Raw genomic sequence first — 21,666 nt, 5'->3', positions numbered from 1 at the left:
AGGAATTGAGAGAAGAAAAGTCATATAAGTGAAGATCTCAAAATGGAGGTGATTACTGAACAGATTTTGAAGGGTTTTCAAGATAGTTCAGGGTTAGATAAAATAGTGTAATGGCTCTCTCACCTCTGTAATTATATCTTATTCTATTATACTTTAACCTGCTTCTTATGACCCATTTTTTTGAAGATAAGAAAAATGACCCACATATTTTGGTTAATATGCATATTCCTGTTTTTTAACCTACAATAGTCATGGTGAGGTTGGCATTATTATGAGGAAACTGAGTCCCAAAGAGATTCAATAAATCATACAACTAGGACATGGGAGGGCCAGGATTAGACCCAGATGCACCTGGTTAGAAGCCCAAAGTCTTATCCCCAAGGGAAGGTTTTGAGATGCTGAGCTAATAAAGGTGAACAGTTACAATAGCAAGAAGAGTTCAGGCTTGTCTGTCTTTGCTGAGCTGGCCCTTTTGTGCGAGAACATCATTCAGAGGTCTGGCTTTGTGAGGAAGGAAGACTGGTTTTTGTTATCTGAATGCATTTGACATGTCCATCTAAAATACCTGTTATGCTCTGAAAGTCATAGAATAACTATTTGTAGTTGGTAGAATTGAACAGAAGTGGCACATATAAGGATCACAAAGGAGATAAGAGTACTCAAAGAATAAAAGCAGAAGTGATAGCCGAAACCGGTTTGGCTCGGTGGATAGGGCGTCGGCCTGCAGACTGAGGGGTCCCAGATTCGATTCTGGTCAGGGGCATGTGCCTTGATTGTGGGCATATCTCCAGTAGGAGATGTGCAGGAGGCAGCTAATCGATGTTTCTCTCTCATCGATGTTTCTAACTCTCTGTCTCTCTCCCTTCCTCTCTGCAAAAAATCAATAAAATATATTAAAAAAAAGCAGAAGTGATAGAAAAGATAATATGGGTAGGGGCCAGAGGAAATTGTATTTAAGTCTCAAGTGAGGAGATTTTTAATCCTAAGTATGGAATGCCCATCTAGGTAAAATGTGCTAATAGTAAATGTCTTAGAAATGTAAAAGTTTGCATCTGTTTTACAATTTTACCTTAAAGTTATATATATAATTTTTTTTCCTCAGCATAAGACTGCTGAGTAAACTGTAAGTACCTCTATGTTGGGCACAGGGCTCTCCAGTAGGAATACAGTAAGGAATATGGCAGATGTACTCCCATCTAGTGGAGGATATAGGTTGGAAAAGGCTGACAGGAAAAGGACAGGGACTCTGGAGCAATGGCTAACTCTTTCCAAGAAAGGAAAGTGACATGAAAGATGACTAACAGCCACATGGAACCAAGAGGGTAACATAGCTCTGAGTGATGGGAGATCTTTTATAGCTGAGCAGTGGAACTTGGACAGTGATGGGAACTGTTGCCAGATGAGTAGCTTTCATTTCACAAATGGAGAAAGAGAAGAACAGAATAAATTGTGTTGATGGTTGGGTCATTTATAGATAAGACATGTAAAGATCCTTGAATCAGCATAACACATTTCCTGTGATATGTTTAGGAAAGAACAACTTCCTTCTTTGTAGTTAAGAAGAAAGACCTTCAGATTGCAGAAGGTAGAACAAGCATTTCTGAGATGTAAGTGAAATAAATGCAAACAAGTGCATAGCTCACAGACAGTTTTGATAAAGATTCCCAAATGTCTGATCAGAGATTCTGGACTCAAGTCCTGGCCCCAATACTATTATGGGCAAATAATTAAAAGTTCCTGAATTTTAGTTTTCTCATCTGTCAAACCTGTCAGTACCACACATACTCTCACATAATTAATGTGAATATTAGGGAAGAAGATGATATGGAAAGTTGATATCACTAGAAGAGTAGTTAAAGTTCTAGTGTAAGTTTCCATGACCAAGAATATGAGTCACCTACTTCTATTCACCTCATACTCCTGTGAAAAATATTTTCTCAAGTTCCATACCTGAGACAGTAATCTTCCCCAGGCATCCACAACACCCTGCACAGACTTAACATGCATTATGCTATATTAGAATGTTCTCTCTCCATGCCTTTGTTTTTCACTGCATCGATCTTGAAGGAAAGCATTTGGTTAGTTCATCTCTATAATCTTATGGCCCTACCAAAGGGTACAGAAGAGCACTTAGTCTTTTGGTTATGAATTCTATTGAACTATAAGTTTATCAAGGAATTCTTCAGACTGGAAGTGAAGAGGGGATCAAATGCAAGCCTGTCCATTGCTTTCTCTGGGTAGACACTACTAAAATTGAAGCAACAGAGACTAATGAGGTCAGCACAGTATCTCTGATTGAGATGCTGAGTGGGTCCAGGACCTATGGACCCACCAGGCAATATTTCAGGTTATCAATCACATGGGCGTATTGGTTCTATTTGTCATCTATCTATTTTCAGTGTGTCAGAGATCACTTGGCATTATTCCAGATGGACTTCCATTGAAATGAATGTTTTATAGTGCTGATTTCTTTTTCACAATGTGGTTTGGGTGATTTATCATATTTTCTCAAAAAATAGTTGTATCTACCCTCCTAAATTCAGCTTGTTGAAGTACCTATAGCCGATGCCAGGCAGAGTCCTCTCTGCCAGCTGTGTCTGGCCTTCCAGAGACACTGAAATGCTAGAAGCCATCAGTCACATATGGTTGGACAATTTGTGTTGCTCTCTGTTTTCACTTTGTGTTTCCATTTTCACTTCTCCAATATACTTTTCCCATAATGGAGAAGCTGGTGATTGATGGGGTAAGGAGGCAGGAGTCTTATATACCATATACCAGGTGAATCAGAGCTGCCTGGTGTGAGACATGTTCCAAGTAAGCTACACTCAGCATACGTTGGGACTAGTTCTATCTATCTGTCTATCTAACTAGCCGTCTATCTTTTTTTTTTTTTTTTAATGTTGAGACAACTAAGGACTCAAATCTAGGTTCCATGAAGCCAACTAAAGCCATCCATTCCATAGATCCAAAGAGATAATATCTTGGTCCCAGGAAGGAGATCAGCCACTAGCATTCAAATGGAATAAAAGTTATGACATGTAAACTGTTCATTGCTGGACAAACCTAAGCTGATTGTTTTTTTTCTCCACATATTTCTAAAAGGACTCCTAGTCTTTTATTTAATTTATTTCTTCTTCATTTGGAAACATGGGTATGGTCAGGATAAGTCAAAGAATAACCATCAGCTGGAAATGCTTGTGATGAAATAATAATAATACTCTCACTCTAGGGTTGCTATGGTATAATAAAAATGTGTATTTTCTCTCTGTCTCTGGTTTCTAAATACAGAGATCCTTGAATTTTCCTGAGTACTAGGAGTGTCTTTTGTTGTTCATGAAGAGCCCCTTTGGCACACACTAGAGTCAATGCTAATGAGGTGACTCAGGATGAGGCCCCCAGATAGAGTGAGGACGTTGGCTGGTCACCAGAAAGACAAAAGACATGATTAAAGAGGGAGAATTCTCAGCTTCCTTCCCAACTCCACCTCTAGGGAGGTGAGAGGGCCTGTAGATTGGGTTATAAAAACTCTGAACAATGAAGTACAAAGAACTGCTAGGTTGTTGCCTACATCCAGGTTCTGAAAGGGTGGTACACTCAGAGAGGATATCACAATCTATGAACCTCTACCCTAGTCCTTGCCCTATGCAACTCTTCCATTAGGCTGTTCCCCTGTTGTATCCTTTTTCATAAACCAGTGAACATAACTAAAGTTTTTTACTGAGGTTTTTTTTTTTATTTCTAGCAAATTATTTAACCTGATGGGGGTCATGAGAACCCCTGAATCTGTAGTCAAGTTGAACAGGTGTACAGTAAACTGGGGACAGAGAACTCGTGACTGGCACCAGAAGTGAGGGCAGGCTTTTGGTCCTGAGCCCTTAAAACTGTGCAAACTGAAGCTATCTCCCGGTAGTGCTGGAATATGATGGAATTGTTGGACACCCTTATTGATGTCAGAGTCAGAGACCTGCAATGAGGCACAGGAGAAGGATACACTTCTTAGGAGTCAGAGGTCTTAGGTTCTATTTCTAGCTTTGCTACCAACTTTGATTGTGACACCACCAAGGAAGTTATACCCTAATATAAGCTAAACATAATGATAATGAGTATTAGGAGAGAAGGAACTGACTGTAAAACTACTTTTTTTTTTCTTTCTGGGAAATATAGGCTTTATTCAATACTTAACCTTCAGTTACATAACTTTATTTCACTCACTCTCTCATGAATCTTTTATAACTTCCTCTACAATTAATGTAAAATATCTCAATTTGGCCTTCAAAACCCCCTTCTCTTATAGCACTTACCTGCTTTTTCAGCCTCATGAACAGCTCTATCAGTTGTCAATGATTCTGAAATCACAGGATCTTCTTGTGTGATAGAAAGTGTGGTGACTTCATATTTTGGTTGTCTCATGCACAAAAAACAGTGACCTACATAAAGTGAATACTCAATGTGCTGAGTCTATATATATGCTGAGTCTCAGGTTTTATGTCTGTAAATGGGATACCATTATGGGCTAAATCGTGTCCCACACCATTTGAAAGTGAAGGCAGATATTGGAGTGATGCTTCTACATGCTAAGGAATGCAAAGGTTGACAACCAGAAGCTAGGGGAGAGGCCTGGAACCAATTCTCTCTCATAGCCCTGAGGAGGATTCAACCTTGCCAACACCTTATCTTGGACTTCTAGCCTCCAGACTGTGAGAAAATACATTTCTGCAGTTAAAGCCCTCAGTTTGTTGTACTTTTTTTTTTTATAGGTAAGTAATACAGATACTAATATTACTTTCATAGGCTTGATATTTTTAATAAGTTTTGAAAATGATAACTATAAAAATGAAGAACTTGGTATAGAGTATGACACAAAGTAAGTACAAACATCCTGAACAAATAAATATGTGACTAAATGAATACAAGATGTTTCCACTGAATCTCCACAATTATTAGGGAAAACAGAGATGCTGTACCCTAAGGAGAAACAAGAGTTATTGTAAAGGGCAGAGTCTGTTGCTGGAGGCTAAGAGGGTTTGACGAATGCTTTTCCGTGTGCTTTTCTGAATGGTCCACACTCCAGGATCAATGCCTACGATGTGCCTTTTGCTGCCTTTCGGTTTTGAGAATATCATGCAAGGAAAGGAAGCTTTGATTTGGAAAGAGAAGGAGGTTGAGTTGTATTATCTAACCTACTTGTATTTATTATTTTCATCCAATGTGTCTGTTCTACCTGAGGAATCCTAGACAAGACATTCATAGTTGGCAGGGAAAATAAAGAATTTATGAAAAGCACTGGATATCTGTAAATGTGGCCTTTTAAATGCATCTACTATAAGAGTGTACTGATCATCTTGAAAAAAGCATTCAAAGAAAGAAATGAACATTGACACCTAGGAACAATAAAATATTACATGTTTTTCACATAAAATTGGCAACAACTAAAGAAGAATAGCTGTTGATGAGAGTACGGGGACATGGGCGATGGATGTTTAAACTGGGTCAGATTTTCAGTAGAGCAAATAGAGAATGTATATCAAAGCCCTAACAATGTTTATTTTCTGTAAGACTCAGCAATTCCATTTTTTTCAAAACTGATGCTAAGGAAATAATATTGGATGCAAATTTAAAAATTTGCCGATATGTTTATTGGAATGTTCATAAAAAGAAAATATAAATTAATTATAAGGTTCATAGTATATGTTAGATTAATTAATTTACCTGGTTATTAGATTAGTTCTTAAAACCCATATAATGGGTCTTCATGCAGATATTGAAAACCCTATATAATAAAAGCCTAATATGCTAAGTGTCCAGTCGTCTGTTCACCCAATCAAAGCATAATATGCTAATGATATATTAAGGCCACTCAAACACTCACTATGATGTGCACTGACCACCAGGGGCCAGATGCTCTGACCGGTAGGTTATCTTGCTGCTGGGGTCTGGCCGATTAAGACTGAGCTAGACTGGCCAGACATGCCCTGGAGCCCTCCTGTAGTCCCTCTCTTGCTGGCCAACATCCTGCATCCCTTCCCAGCTCTGATTGTGCACCAGTGGGGTCCCTCAACCTGGTCTGCACCCTCTCGTAATCCAGAACCCCCTGGGAGATGTCAGAGAGCCAGTTTTGGCCCGATCCCACAGGCCAGGCCAAGGGACCTCACTGGTGCATGAAATCATGCACCAGGCCTCTAGTGGTATCATAAAAGGATAAGTAATTAATTTAAATGTACACTACTATTTATTTTAGCTGTGTATATCTACCTTTAAAGGAATTCTATTTATTTCACAATGTTTAAGAGTAGGACATGTTACAGTGCTGTATTTCTCTAAAATTAATCCTATTACAACATCTGCCTACATGACTGGTGCTAAATTTATTTTCAGGCATTAGTGGGTGGCACCATGGGATGCTAAGGAACTTTATGTGCTGCCATAATCTGGGGTACGTATTGGCTCCTTATGCCATTTTAAAGAGGCTCTCAATCCTAGCCCGTTGCTCCTTTTTAAAGCTAGTGGTTCCACACGCTAATCATGAGAATGCTGTGCTGCAGCACCTAAAACCATGACTCTTGCCCTGGCTCAGCTCAATGGTTGAGCATTGACCTATGAACCAGGAGGTCATGATTTGATTCAAGATCATGGTTTGATTCCCAGTCAGAGCACATGCCTGGGTTGTGGGCTTGATCCCTAGTGGGGGCATGCAGGAGGCAGCCGATCAATGATTCTCTGTTAGCATTGATTTTTCTATCTCTCTCCCTCTTTCTTCCTCTCTGAAATCAATAAAAACATATTTAAAAAGAAAACAAGCAAACAAACAACAACAACAAAACATAAATCTGACTGAGAACTCCCTCCTTCATTCATATGCCATGTCTGATCAGTCCTGCCACAACTCCCAGCATCTGTTATGAGGAAGGATGTTAATCCTTTGTATTAATAGCTAAAGCCTCCTTCTCAGCCTCAGGGCATCTCATTCTCCAAGGTTGAGACTTTTCCACTCTTAACTCCAAGTTCTACCTTCCATGTCCTTTAGGTTTGAGACTGCCCTGTACAGTCTTCCTCTCTCAGTCTAAAACCATAAGGCTACCCAACAAAATCCCTGTTCATTGGGGTCATGGCATGGGAGAAAATGGGAGAAGGTCCCAGGGATAAGTTCAAGCCTGAAGAGACACATTCTTCTTTTTCTTTCTTGGATAGAAAAACCAAATTCGAAAAATCAGTTGTTTTCCTAATAACCAACTCTTTAATTGGCTTGGTACCATACTACATCTCAATAGTCAGATGACTTTGGCATCCTGCCCAGCCCTTCCCTTTCAGCAAGACCGAGAACAACTTGCTCACATCTTTCTGCTTTGGTTTTATTATCTGTAGCGTGGGAATTTAACTGGACTAGGTTGGGCATTCCTAGGGGAAGCCAGGTGAGAAAGAGGCTAGCATGGGAAGCTTTACTTAGGAGGCTTCTCAGGACCAGCACCTGTGAAGGAAAGACAGCAGCTGGTGTGATCAGAGGGGCCAGTCACCACCAAACCAATCCCATGAGGAGCCCTGAAACTCGGACTGGCCATCAGAGTAATCCCAAACTGAGGTGAGGAGGACAGCCCTTTAATACCCCATGTGGGTCGGTGTTGAATGCAGGTTGGCCCTGGGAGCCAATGAGCGTTTGGAAGGCAGTTCTTTACATCCCAGCCAAGGCAATCCTGGAGGAGGACTGACAGCTGAGCACTGTCTGCAAGACAACCTTCCTGGCAGCTGGAAAACCTGCCCTTCAACTCTGAAGGGGAGCCCTGGCAGGTGCAACAGAGCATCTATGACAGTAGCTACACTGTCTAGCAGTGGAAGAGGGAAATAATGCCTAGTTCCCAGCAATAGTGAGAGCTCCATTAACATTCCTGGAAGAAGAAGAATTTATTATTATTATTATTATTATTATTATTATTATTATTATTATTTTATATATACAAAATTGTCAACAGTGTTTAACTTGGTGGTGGGACCATGGCTGCTTGCTGCTTTTCCTTTGTGTTTTTCTGTGCTTTCAATTTTGCAGTTCTCTCTTGGCCACCTTCCAAAAACCTAGTATAGACAGGGGCAGATGTCAGACTCACTGGGTAACTGAGCTATGTCCTGTGAAGTAGAAGGAGAAACATACCGCCCTATTTAGATTTCTTTATACCACTTGGTTACACTTGTCTCATGTGTCCAGATGCCCCGCCCCCCCCAACACCTTACAGAGACAGAGTTTGGCTGTTTAGAAGCACCTCATAAATGTCTAATGGAATAAATGGTAGATTAAAATGAAAACATAGTATCATCTCATGTGCTTCTTGCACACATTCCTTCCTCCATTTATTTGGCAATTTGTGTGTTCATCCATTCACTTATTCTTGCATCTATTCAATAATCATATGAGATTCAAACCCTGGACCAAATATTATTCTAAGGGAAGAGCCATTGTAACAGTAATAGCTTCAACCTGATGTGATGACAGCTTCATATATCACTTGTATCAATCCAGCTTGAATTATCTAAAGTATAAAAATGAAAGTGTGCAGTAAATATGTAGAGGATCAAAGGTGTTATATAGGACAGGAAAAGGTGCAAGTCTTGAAAAGTCAAAATCCTCGCTTGGGTGATGTGTAGTTCCATATGATAATATCCAAGTGAATGAAGGTTATATAAAAGCTATAGAAAGTATGTTCTGACCTACCCCCACCCCAAAGACAGGCTTATATATATAAGCCTGGAGTGGCTCTGTGCTGAGGTTGTCTGCTATCAGCCAGGTGCACTTTATTACATTTTAGTCTGTGCAATATATAGCATGACTAACAGAATACAGTGTAGCTCTCTATCCCCAGGCTGAAAACAGTTCTCATTTGTCATCCCCCAGCCTTCTCAGACTGACAACACTGGTTTAATTCCTTCCTAAACCTTGACCCATGGAACTAGATCAAGGGTCAGCTACCCAGGAATCTCAGGGGGCATAATATAAGGCCCGAGGCCAGGTATAGGGCATATATTTCAGAGAGTAGCCAATAAAACTGGATGTCTAAAGTCTTTTTGATCTAGTAGAGAATACAGAACACAAGCAAAAAAAAAAGATAAGTGTTCAAAGTTACACTGAGGAGAGGTGAGACCTGGAGAAATAGAAAACCATCGGTCCAAGGTGATAAGCTCAAGAAGGATCAGTAAAAACTTAAAGGAGAAGCTGACACTTTTATTGGCTCTTCAGTGTGCAGATGGAAGGGAGAGAGTTTTCCAAACAAAGCTAATGACATGAGCCAACAAAGAAAAATACCCACTACCCAGCCTGGCCAGAGTGTTGCTCAGTGGTTGAACATTTACCCAGGGGGTCACAGTTCAATTCCTGGTCAGGGCACATGCCGGGGTCCAACCCCAGCAGGTCCAGGGGTCCCCAAAGGTGTGGACGGAGTCGGTGAAGAAGGAATGACACAGAGGCAGCGTTCAGTTGATCAGCAGCCTAGCCAGGATCTCTAGCCAGGATCTCCAGCCAAGTTCTGGTCTGGATCTCCAGCGAAGTTCTGGCTAGGATCTCCAGCCAGGTTCTGTGCCCATGTTCTCTTGCTAGGTTCTCCAGGTTCTCCAGCCAGGTTCTGTAGCCATGTTCCCTCGCTAGGTTCTCCAGCCATGTTCTGTCCAGGTTCTCCAGCCAGGTTCAGTCACCAGGTTCTAGTCAGGTTCTCTTGCCAATTTCTGTAGTCAGGTTCAGTCCAGGATCTTTTGCTATGTTCTCTCGCTAGGTTCTGTCTCTAGGTTCTGAGGCCAGTTTCTGTCCAGGATCTTTTGCCATGTTCTCTCCAGCGAAGTTCTTCTGTCTCTAGAGAACGTTCTGTGTAGGTTCTGTGCCAATTTCTGTCTCTCTTCTGTCTCTTGCTGTCTTGTTACATCTGTATTTATACCAGTTGATTCCAATCCTATCAATCTCTATTCTAAAGGTTAGGGTGTTTCTTATCTCCATTCCAGGGAGTAAAGATTATGTAGCTTAAGCATGATTGTTCATAGTTAAAGTGATTAATTTCCCACCTGGCACTTAGTTAAGAGGTTTTATTCCCTCCCTAACTTCAGGGGAAAATCCCTACCTGGGGAAACAACCTTTCTCAGAGACCTTGGTTAAAACACATAGTGCCAAGAAGGTGAGAAAACATATTAAGAACAGTATGCCATATATGCCAGGTCCCTTGAAATAGCAAGCATGGACTGGCTCCCGGCAGGCACATGTCCTGATTGAGGGTTCGATCCCCAGTAGGGAACGTACAGGAGACAGCCGATCCATGATTCTTTCACATCATTGATGTTTCTATCTTTCTCTTCCTCTCTAGGAAAGGAAAGGAAAAGAAAGGAAAGGAAAGGGAAGGAAAGGAAAGGAAAGGAAAGGAAAGGAAAGGAAAGGAAAGGAAAGGAAAGGAAAGGAAAGGAAAGGAAAATACCTACTACCTGTAAACATTTATAGGAGAGCCATGAGATAATACTTTGCAGATATTATTGCAATGTATGTCCACTGGTCTTATAACCTTTAAAATGTTCCAGAGACAGAGAAGCATTGATCAGACGGTCAATCCTCAGAGGGAAGGTAGGGGAGAGTGGGGGTAAGGGGGAGAGATCCACCAAGGGACTTATATGCAAGCATATAGGCCTAACCAATGGACACAGACAACAGGGAGGTGAGGGCATGAGTGGGGGAGATAGGGGGTAATGTGGGGATAAGGACACATGTGTAATAACTTAATCAATAATTTTTTTAAAATGTGAGCTACCACATTGGTTATTAGTTATTATTGTTATCTACAGACCCCATTTTACATGTGTGACAATATTTTGGTGTGTTTTCTTGGGAAACACACAGAAAAACATGTCTTGTTTTTCTCTGACATGCACATACCAGTCATCATCTTCCTGATACCTTGTCAAGGGTCCTTCCTAAACACACTTGACCTCTTCAGATTACATTGCTGGCTTTCTTCAGCATTAAATAACTGGAGGGAAACCACTGGTTGAGGTCAAATCATTTTTCAGGATCAATAGCTTTGACTGACTCTGGGTAGATGTGATGCACTTTCTATATTGAAAGGTCAGAATCTGTCAACTAGCAGGATATGCTCTAAGCTCAAATAATGCACATCAAGATAGCATAAAATCTTGATTGCACTACCCAAGGGCCATCTTGAAACATCCTCATTTCTTCTGTGTCTAAAATGACCACTAGATGGCACTGCTATTTCAAAATGGATTATTTTGGAAGAATGGAAGCACCATCACTACCTTCAGACCTACCTCCATCCCTATTTTTTAATATATTAATTATGCATGCAGACCTGTCCCAGGAATCTGTTCATCTCTTATCCTGTCAGTTTTCAAATATAAAAAATGAAGTTAGTAATAAAATTCACTTGATGTTCTAGTGAGGGTCACATTCAATAATAGTAACATTCTGTATAGATAGTAAGGTATTCTGGGGACTCTAAAGCACTGAATGGAATCAATTTCTCTAATTATAACCAATAAATGTTAGTCAAATGGACATAAATTATAAGCATGGAGAGTGTAGCAGATAACTTCAATAGCTAAGTTTTATAAGTCATAAGATGAAGAGACCAATGACAGAGAATGGTGATTTTAAAAAATGCCTTCAAATGTCTATTTCAAAAGCCTAATTGAAAAAATAAAGATACTTAAGGGAGCTTATCTAAGTATCATATTATGTATTTCTATCTCTAAGCAGTCTCAATTCTAGGTATAATTTTGGTCTTTAGCAAACATCAAAAGAAAAACGCATACACATTTGTTGTAAAATATATTGAAAACATTATTCATTGTCTTATGTACCATCTCAGAGATAAGTTTCCATTAGAATTTAATATAAGGAAAATGATAAAGAACTGGTCTACTGCATTTTATCAGGTAGTAAGGAATTATGCAACTTATCAATCTATCTCCTTGGCTACCAAAAGTCTCAGAACCAATATTAATGTTCATCACAGTATTAACCCTCCTGGTTAGCATATCCTGATGCTTCCTCTTTTTAATGGTTTGAGGTCTATTTCTTTTCCAGAAATCTTAACATGTGTTTGACTTTTTTAAATAGCCTATCTCAAATTTTTTTGGAATGAGTTAGAATATTGATAAATAAAATATGATAAAGTATCTAATCAAATAAAAACATGCAAATTGACCGCACCTCCACTATGCCCCAAGCCATGTCCACCAGCCAATCAGAGTGACTATATGCAAATTAACCCAACCAAGATGGTGGCCGGCAGCCACAGAGCTGGAGCAAGCAGGAGGCTTGGTTCCCCTGGCGATGGAGGAACCAAGCTTCCCGCCTGCCCTGGCCAGCTGTGGCCTCCGCTCAAGGCAACAAAGTTTCAATTATAGAAGATAAATAAATCCTAGATACCTGCTTCCAGCCAGCCTCCACTGGGAACTTGGGTGGCTGGGGGCCATGGCCAGCCTGTGAACAGCCATCAGCCCCTCACCCAGGATGGCCATACCCTCATGGGGTGAGGGTCCCAGCTGGGGGGCTTTTCCAGACTGCAAACAGCCATCAGTCCCTCACCCAGACTGGCCAGGCACCCCAGCAGGACCCCCTCACCCTGAAGGGGATGTGGCCAGCCTGAAAACTGCCCTCAGCTCCTCACCCAGGCTGGCCAGGCACCCCAGTGGGACCCCCAATCTGATCCAGGACACCCTTCAGGGCAAACCAGCTGGCCCCCACCCATGTACCAGGCCTCTATCCTTTATAATAAAAGGGTAATATGCAAATTGACCCTACCAGCAGAACGACTGGGAATGACTGGTCACAATGACATACACTGACCACCAACGGGCAGATGCTCAATGCAGGAGCTGCCCCTGGTGGTCAGTGTGCTCCCACAGTGGGAGCTATGCTCAGCCACAATCCAGGCTGATGGCTGCCAGTACAGCAGTGGTGGTGGGAACCTCTCCTGCTTCCTCAGCAGTGCTAAGGATGTCAGACTGCAGCTTAGGCCTGCTCGCCGCTGGCGAGTGGATATCCCCTGAGGGCTTCCAGGCTGCCAGAGGGATGTCTGACTACCCACTTAGGCCCAATCCCCAGGGAGTGGATCTAAGCCAGCAGGTGGTCATCACCCGAGGGGTCCCAGACTGTGAGAGGGCACAGGCCGAGCTGAGGGACCCCCCCGAGTGCACAAATTTTTGTGCACCGGGCCTCTAGTCTATAATAATAAAGGCATAATATACAAATTGACCGAACAGCTGGACAGGAGAATGGACATCTGGACGACCATGCTATGACACCCACTGGCGCCAGGCCAGCCAAGGCGGGCGCAGTGCTATTGGTACGGGGCCATGCCATCACCCCACAATCGCCCCACAGAGGGAGGCCCAGGCCACCAGCCAATGGGGCAATCAATCGGGGGGCTCAATGATCACCACGAAGAGAGAGGCCTAGCCTACCCTGCAGCAGGCTGCAGGAGGGTGGGCAGAGCCTCCCTCTGTGGGGGCCTTTCATCACTGAGCCCTGGCCAGGTTGGCAGGGCCTACCTCTTTGGGGCAATCCATTGTAGAGCACTGGTGGGGCTCCCAGACTGCGAGAGGGCACAGGCCGACTGAAGAACCCCCCCCCCACACACACACACACACACACGCACACTCCAGTGCATGATTTTGTGCACTGGGTCTCTAGTTTAAATATATTTAAAAATACTTTGATTTTTGAACCTTACAAAAGTCACTATAGATTGACTTAATAATTATTTTTTTTTTTGCACAGTACCCTCTGAGTATTAAAAACAAAATAAAGAATTAGCTTTTAATTGGAAATCAATATTATTAGTGAGACAAAATATACCATATGCTTTTTAAATTGCTTTGCATGGCATTATCTCATGTGGTGCTAAAATAAGTTTGAGAATATTACAAAAGACTTAGAGAGATCACTGGGCCAAAGGAATCTGGATAGGCTTAATGGGGAAGTATGGCTTAAGTATGTTCTAAAGATTGGAAAGTATTCATAAGTGTAGGGCAAAGAAAAGGTGGGACGACAATTGAAAGCCTACTTGATATCTAGGGGATGGTCAAATTTATTTAAGGTTAGTAAAAGGTTTGCACAAGTCTGAACATTGAAAATAAGAACTGAAGAATAGGAGGCAAGGTTAAGGAATTACTGCTCCTTTTATAAATGTAACTGTTGTGTAAAATGCAGGCCAAAATGGATAGCTCCTGATAAGGTATGGCCTTCTACATAGAGCATATACCTACTGAGCTAATTGCTGATTCTTAAATATCTCCAGGTTACTCCTTGGGATTTGCAAATAACTGAAAGACCAGCTAATCAAATATAGTCAGTGGATAGAAGACATCTAAAGCAAAACTCCTGGAAACTTTTAAATTTACCTTTTCATAAAGTCCAATTTAGTTGAATATTGGCCATTCAAAAATATTCCTGTTTTTATGGGATGTGGATTTGCATTGTGCCACATTAGTGTCCCTCCAAGTGAAGGTAAAATTCATGTTCCCGAATGTCTGGAAATTTTCTTCTTTGAATCCATAGATTGGTCCAGAGAAGTTGTTTATAGCATTTTTTTTTTTTCCTTTTTAATTAGTTCTTTTTTTTTAAAGGGGTGGGAAGATGTTAGGTATTGGTGAGCCTATCTCTCACATTGAGTTCTTCAGATATCTGTAATAATTATAAGTACCTCCATAGCCTATTTTCCCCAGAGTAAACAGTCTTCTTTTATCAAGTATGCCTTATGTAACATAGCTTTGAGCTGCCACCCTCACAGCCATCCCTAGATACCCATTTATTGCCTTTGAACACATTCCTATGAACACATTATTTTTAAATTAAGAAGGCCATTTCTAAAAAAATAAAGAAAGAAAAACAAAGCAGGGCCATCCCTTCTAATATTATAGTTATTATTTATTTACTCACATTCATTCATTCCATATATGTTAAGCACCTATTATGTGCCAGGCATTTCACCTAACAAATAACTATGTCTCCTCTCATGGGACTTACAACCTGAATAAAATAAAGATAGCAGCCCTATCTGGTTTCGCTCAGTGGGTAGAGTGTCATCCTGCGGAATACAGGGTCCCCGGTTCGATTCTGGTCAAGGGCACATGCCCAGGTTGCAGGCTGGATCCCCAGTTGTGTGGGGCGGGTGCAGGAGGAAGCCAATCAATGATTCTCTCTCATTTATGTTTCTATCTCCCTCTCTCTTCCTCTCTAAAATCAATAAAAATATATTTAAAAAAGAAAGATATCAAATAGAAATGTGTCTGCAGTGACAATTGTGTGAAGGCTACTTTGAGAGTATGAAAGAGTTGGGATGTGGTGGTCAGGGTTGTGTTCCTTAAGGAATGATCTTATAGCTGAGCCTGAAAGGATGAATAAACGTTAAAAAATGTGAAGAGAAAGTGCAGCAAAAACAAAACAAAACAAAACAAAACAAAACAAAAACAAACAAACAAAAAAAACAGAAATTTAATTGTCCAGGGTAGAGCAAGTTATTAAACTTTCTGTGCCTCAGTCTCTACATCTCTACAATAATAAAACCTAGCACATAGAGCTGTGGGAAATAAATGAGGGAAAGTAATTAGAAGATGAACTGGCTTGATGACAGTGATGAGGAGGAGAAGGAAGAGAAAGAAGTGAAGGAGGAGAAAGAGGAGGTGGAAGAGATGGAAGAGGAGGATTCTGGGAAGAGGAAGCAACAGTCCAAAAGGCCCAAAGGGAGGCATATGGCAGGCTTGGTCAAGAAGCTACATGGACAATGTGTCCAGAGCACAAAGAGTGAGTGAGCATGTGGTGGAGGAGTAGGAACTGAGGCCATTTAGACAGAGGCCTTTTGGAAGCCACATCTGCCTCTTGACAGAATTGAGCATGTACTGCAAACACCCATTTCTTTCAGGTCGCCCCCAGGTCTTCTTTTTTTGTTTGTTTTTGTTTGTTTGTTTTTTTTTAATATATTTTATTGATTTTTTACAGAGAGGAAGAGAGAGAGATAGAGAGTCAGAAACATCGATGAGAGAGAAACATCGACCAGCCGCCTCCTGCACATCCCCCACCGGGGATGTGCCCGCAACCCAGGTACATGCCCTTGACTGGAATCGAACCTGGGACCTTTCAGTCCGCAGGCCGACGCTCTATCCACTGAGCCAAACCGGTTTCGGCTGTTTGTTTGTTTTAATATGACCTGGCTGTAATGTTTAATGCTGTTTAGCAATTTGGTGAGTTTGCTCCTTTTCCTGTTAAGGTGTTCGTTCATTTGGGTAATGCCTAAATCATATGAAACGATTCTTGCCCTCCTGCCCCTCAGAATTACCATCAACATTCCTGTGCCTGGTTACTTGTTGGTGTTTCACTTCTCCTTCTGCCTTGCAAACTCGGCTATACACAGTTAACTCCTTTAATCTTGTCTCACCCAGTTAGTCCCATTTTCTTAATCATTTTTGTTCTTTCTCTCACTATTCCCTAGAAAATTGCTTTATCTCATGGTCAATTTGTCACATAGCCATTTAATTTTTCCCATGCACATAAACTCCTTGGTGAAAATAGCACTGAGAAGCATATTTGCAGTCATTGAAGATCCCACTTTTCTGAGGAAATTGCTCAGTCTTGTAGATTATATGCGTAGCTCAAAAAAAAGTTGAGCACAATTAGCAGGATATCTGTGTGCTAACGACATTGCCATCTTGACTGTTCAGTATGATGGGGAGGTTGACTGAGTAGAGAGTGCGTATAGTGCATAAAGAATCTGAACTGTACCATTAGATAGACCGACCTAAATAGCTATGTGATTGACTAAATCTCTCTGAGCTTCAGAGTGTTCTATTCTAGGTGGTGGTTAAGCAAGTAGCTCTGGCATCAGACTGGCAGGGTATAAATCTCCATTCTCTCCTCTGCTAGTGCTGTGAGCTCAGTTAAGTATCTTAATTCCTCTCTAATTTAGTTTCCTCGTATATGAAATGAGGATAATGTCCATACCCTTGTGATAGGGCTGTTTTACAGATGAACACCAGAGGCCTTAAAAGAGGCTCTTGTGGGAGGTTAGGGATCAGTAATTATTGGCATTCTTTTCTGTAAAATGGGTACAATAAAACTTACCTTACATGGATATGTATATACATAAAACACATAAGTCACCTAGCTATTGTAAAATTTCACAGAAGTTCAATAAATGTAGTCTCTGTCTTCTACCTATATTCACTTTCATGAATGCACCATGTAGAGTTAATTTTTTTTCAAAAAAAGATGAAAAATTGATCACGGGACTAGGGGTAAATATAATTGAGTATTGGGAAGTTTCTTGGAGGCATAATGGCTTTCTAAGTTTTGAAGCAAGAGAAGAAATCATAAAATAAAGTTTGACATATTCAATTACATATATATTGTTTTGATTTTCTCTTTTTTAAATGTTTACACAATAAATAAGTCATAATTGAAATAAAAGGGAAAACAACAGATGGAGAAAAATATTTCCCCAGATACACCAAAGGAAATTGTTGTGAAGACGAAATGAAATTAAATGAGATGATATCTGGGAAAATTCAGTTAATTCTAAAACATAAAGATGTTTATGCTCTTAAAAATAATGCTACAGTTTAATGAGCAATTAATTCTTATGCACCAGGCACTTATTATACCCATATAATCCTGATGCTAACTGGGGGCTCCCTGCACTTTAAGATCTCCCTAATTTCATGGCTTTGGGGTGACCAAAACTTAAAGGGAAAACCCCATTAATGTGTGTCATCCCTCTCCTTATGCCCCTTAATAAAACTCTGGAGACCCAAGTTTCCTTAGTACTCTATTTATACTGTCTCATGTCAGACTCATTTCTTCCCCCTAAATGAATTCACTCCATAGATGTTTTAAGTATAGGAACTTTAGAGAGAATTGGGGGTGTTGTACGGTGCCATGAGATGTCACCACAAAGCCTTCACCATCTTTTTGTCCTCCACCCTCATCACTCTTATCTTCTCTCTCCTTCTCAGGAACAAATTTCTTCCTTATCTCATGAAGAATGGATTCCTTTCTTTCTTAAAAAGCCTTGAGGCCCACCTCAAGAGGGCTTATTAAAGCAATTTCTGAACAAAGAAGGACCTGTACCTAAGGTAATTCTTACATTAGCCTTTAAGAGGATTACACTATTTTTTTTCTATTTAATTATGTATATTATTTCAAATCCTCACAAAAGTCATGTAAGGTATGTACCTTCTCATATTTGGTGCATAAAGAAATGGAGAAAAGAGAGATGAAGTGTCGCCTTGAAATTATACATCAATAGGTAACTTTGTGGTCTTACTAACAATTAAAGCAGTAATCTGTAAATGTATAAATAGTACATATGTACATAATTAGGGAAATATTTACATCTCAAATGAAATGAGAATAGGAAATAGAAACACTACTCCTTTGCTTCTATATATATAATACCATTACTTGTCTTACAGATCTTAACAATAATAACATGTAAGGTAAATGGTTATTATGAACAGGCTACAGTCTAGGTGCTTTGTATGTAGTAACTCATTTAATCCTCACAACAATATAACCAGTGAAACACTTTTATTATCCCTAATCTATGGGTAAGAAGCAGAAATATAAACTTTGCAGCTTCATCAAGCACATACACATACAGAGGCCTGTAATTCAGTAAGCTCTCATAGCCTCCAAACTGACACCAAATAAAAGATTTACTCACACAATTGAAAGATTAAAAATCACTCTATTGCAAGGCTCAGGCTTGCATTCTTTAAAATTAGGAAGTGTTTTGCTTAAAAATAATGTTAACTACTAGTGACATTGGGATAAAACTGCATATACATGCAATAAGTGGTCATGAAAATCTGACATTTTTGAGAGACAAAAAAATGATCTCTGACTTAATAATCTATCTTTGGGAAATTTGTTATAAATAAACATATTTTAAAATATAAAAATATATAAATTCTATTACTCATTGCAGCTTAAATGTCTGATAATTTACGATACATCAAGTCATTGGAATATAATGTAGTCATTAAATTTCAATTACAGACTATGTATTTACATGGAAAAATATATATCTACTAGAGGCCCAGTGCACAAATTCATGCATGGGTGGGATCTGGCCAGCCTGGCCCCAATTGGGGTGGATTGGGACCAGTACTGTTGGGAGGCGGAGACCATGAGAGGTTGGCCAGCTGGTCCACCCCCATTGGGCCTGATCAGGGCCAGGCTGGCTGAAGGGAGGGGTCATGGGCCAATCGGAGTGGTGGGGGCCCATCGGGGGTGGGGCCAGCTGGGAGAAGGGGCCACAGGTGGTTGGCTGGCCGGCCCTGCTCCTGATGGGTTAGGAGGGGCAATCAGGGGTGGGGCTGACCAGGGGAAGGGGCTGCAGGCCGATAGGGGTAGTGGAGGCCCATCAGGTCCAGGACCAGCTGCGGGGAGGGGCTACGGAAGGTTGGCCAGCTGGCCCCAGCCCCAGATCAGGCTGGTCCGCTGGCTGCAGTGGGTGTCATAGTGACTGGTCGTTATGGTCATTATGGCATTCCGATTGCTGGCTTTTTATATACAGACACTCCTCAGGTTACATCGGACTCGACTTACATTGTTTTGTGGTTACATCACCATCTCCCATTTATTTATTAAAAAAAAAAGTTCTGTCATTTCCACATATGTACATATGTGCTTTATGTTTTTATTATTATTTATTTACCACAAGTAAAGGTCAGGAATTATCTTTCTTTAAAATTTTTGTTTTGTTTGTTTTTTTACTGTTTCACTGCATTACTGCTATGTATGTGCTCCATGTGAGTGATGTAGGTGCTTATGTAGGTGGGTTCCGACTTATGGCAAAAATCGCATTACATTGATCCATAGGAAAGGATCTCTGACATAATCTGAGGACCTACTGTATACAGATAATGTTAGACAGTAAAAAAATCAATGAACAGAATATAGATATAACATCAGTACTTAAAAATATATGCTTATAAACAAAGAATAATCAGTACAGAGTATGAAGTTAAATTGAAAGAAGATGAGTGATTTTGAAAACATTTTAAAATTGCATTTATGTTATATTATTATTTGCATTCTACAATGAAATTGGTAGACAATTTGGGGAATCAAAGAGGATGTTATATGCATTATTCATGGCCTCTCATGGAGAGGGATCTAGTCTTGGAGAGTGACCTGATGCCAAGCTTTCACTCAGTGTAAGTCCTCTAAACTCCCACAAAGCAAGTAGCTATTCTGGTCAACCTTGTGTACGCAGTGCCCCTCAAGCATTCTCTTCCAGAATGCCTTACTGTGTCAGAAGTTATCAAGGAGAAACTGTCATGTGCAGTCCCCAATTTCCTCATAAATTGCCAGCCCCCTGTGCCACCATTATGATACAATATATCCTATCATTGGGGCTGGGGATTACTAAGGTCCCCTGTAGAAAGAATTAATTAAATCTCTTACCCAGAGAAGTATTTGCCCAAATCCCCACCACTGCTCTAAACGACTCCATTTATTTTTTAAAAAAATATATTTTATTGATTTCAGAAAGGAAGGGAGAGGAAGAGAGAGATAGAAACATCAATGATGAGAGAGAATCATTGATTGTCTGCCTCCTGCATGCTCCCTACTGGGGACTGAGCCCAGAATCCAGGCATGTGGCCTTAACCGGAATCAAACCCTGGATCCTTCAGTCTGCAGGCCGACGCTCTATCCACTGAGCCAAACTAGCTAGGGCTCCATTTCTTGCTTTGAGACATGAATTGTCTTGTGTGTGCATTTTCTTCTCCCATTGGTTGAGAGCTCTTGAGGGCAGATAGGACTAGGCAGTGGTTCTCAACTTTCTGGCCCTTTAAATACAGTTCCTCATGTTGTGGCCCAACCATAAAATTATTTTTGCTGCCACTTCATAACTGTAATATTGTTATTGTTATGAATCGTAATGTAAATATCTGATATGCAGGATGGTCTTAGGCGACCCCTGTGAAAGGGTTGTTCGACCGCCAAAGGGGTTGTGTCCCACAGGTTGAGAACCACTGGACTAGGGTCTATTCATGATGGTGTCACCATGTCACAGTGATTTGCTTCAATTGTTCCTTCAATTTTAGTGCTTTTCTTAGCCTTCCAATGAAATCTTACTCAAGCTTCTAGTTCTAGTTCAGAGGTTACCTTTGTGCAGATCTTCCCAAACCTGGTCATCCAGCAAGAGGAGTAACTGCCTTTCACTTGCAGTAATACTCCCAACACCCTCTGCTGTATTTTTGACAGTGGCTGTTTCATCCTTGCATGGCATATCATTGCAGTAATTTTCAGTTCTACAAACAGCATATTCATTTGGTGAAATCTTGAATGGAACCACATAGAGGAGAATGGGAAAGCCTTTGATTTATATCAACCCTGAGAAGCACCAGGTGTATAAAGCGCACTTTATATATCCCCGTTTGGTCATTTATGTTAGCATTTATTGCACAGGTAGTCTTACCAAACATATTGTTCAGTAACACGATTTTTAAAAATGCAATCCACATAAAATATAGTGTGAATAATTATCCATGTCAGTTCATATAGATTTGGTTTAGTTTATTCTTCTAAACAATCTATGATACTCCATAGTTGGGGTGAAAAATAACGTACCTAATTTTATTTCAATGGATATTGAATTCAACTGTATTTGATTATTCACCACC

The 21,666-nt window shown here is 40.6% G+C and overlaps 1 long non-coding RNA gene across 1 annotated transcript in view; it reads left to right on the top strand.

Moving 5' to 3' along the window:
* LOC308525299 overlaps nt 1-21,666 on the top strand; it is a 1,722,993-nt gene that overhangs the window by 1,275,106 nt on the left and 426,221 nt on the right. Inside the window, exon 6 of the long non-coding RNA XR_013996455.1 lies at nt 17,986-18,105. This is a non-coding gene — a long non-coding RNA (uncharacterized lncRNA). The remainder of the gene's footprint in view (nt 1-17,985; nt 18,106-21,666) is intronic.

The sequence above is a fragment of the Myotis nattereri genome (assembly GCF_964212035.1).
Source record: "Myotis nattereri genome assembly, chromosome: 9".
NCBI lineage: Eukaryota > Metazoa > Chordata > Mammalia > Chiroptera > Vespertilionidae > Myotis > Myotis nattereri.
This window is presented reverse-complemented; position numbering and strand designations above follow the sequence as displayed.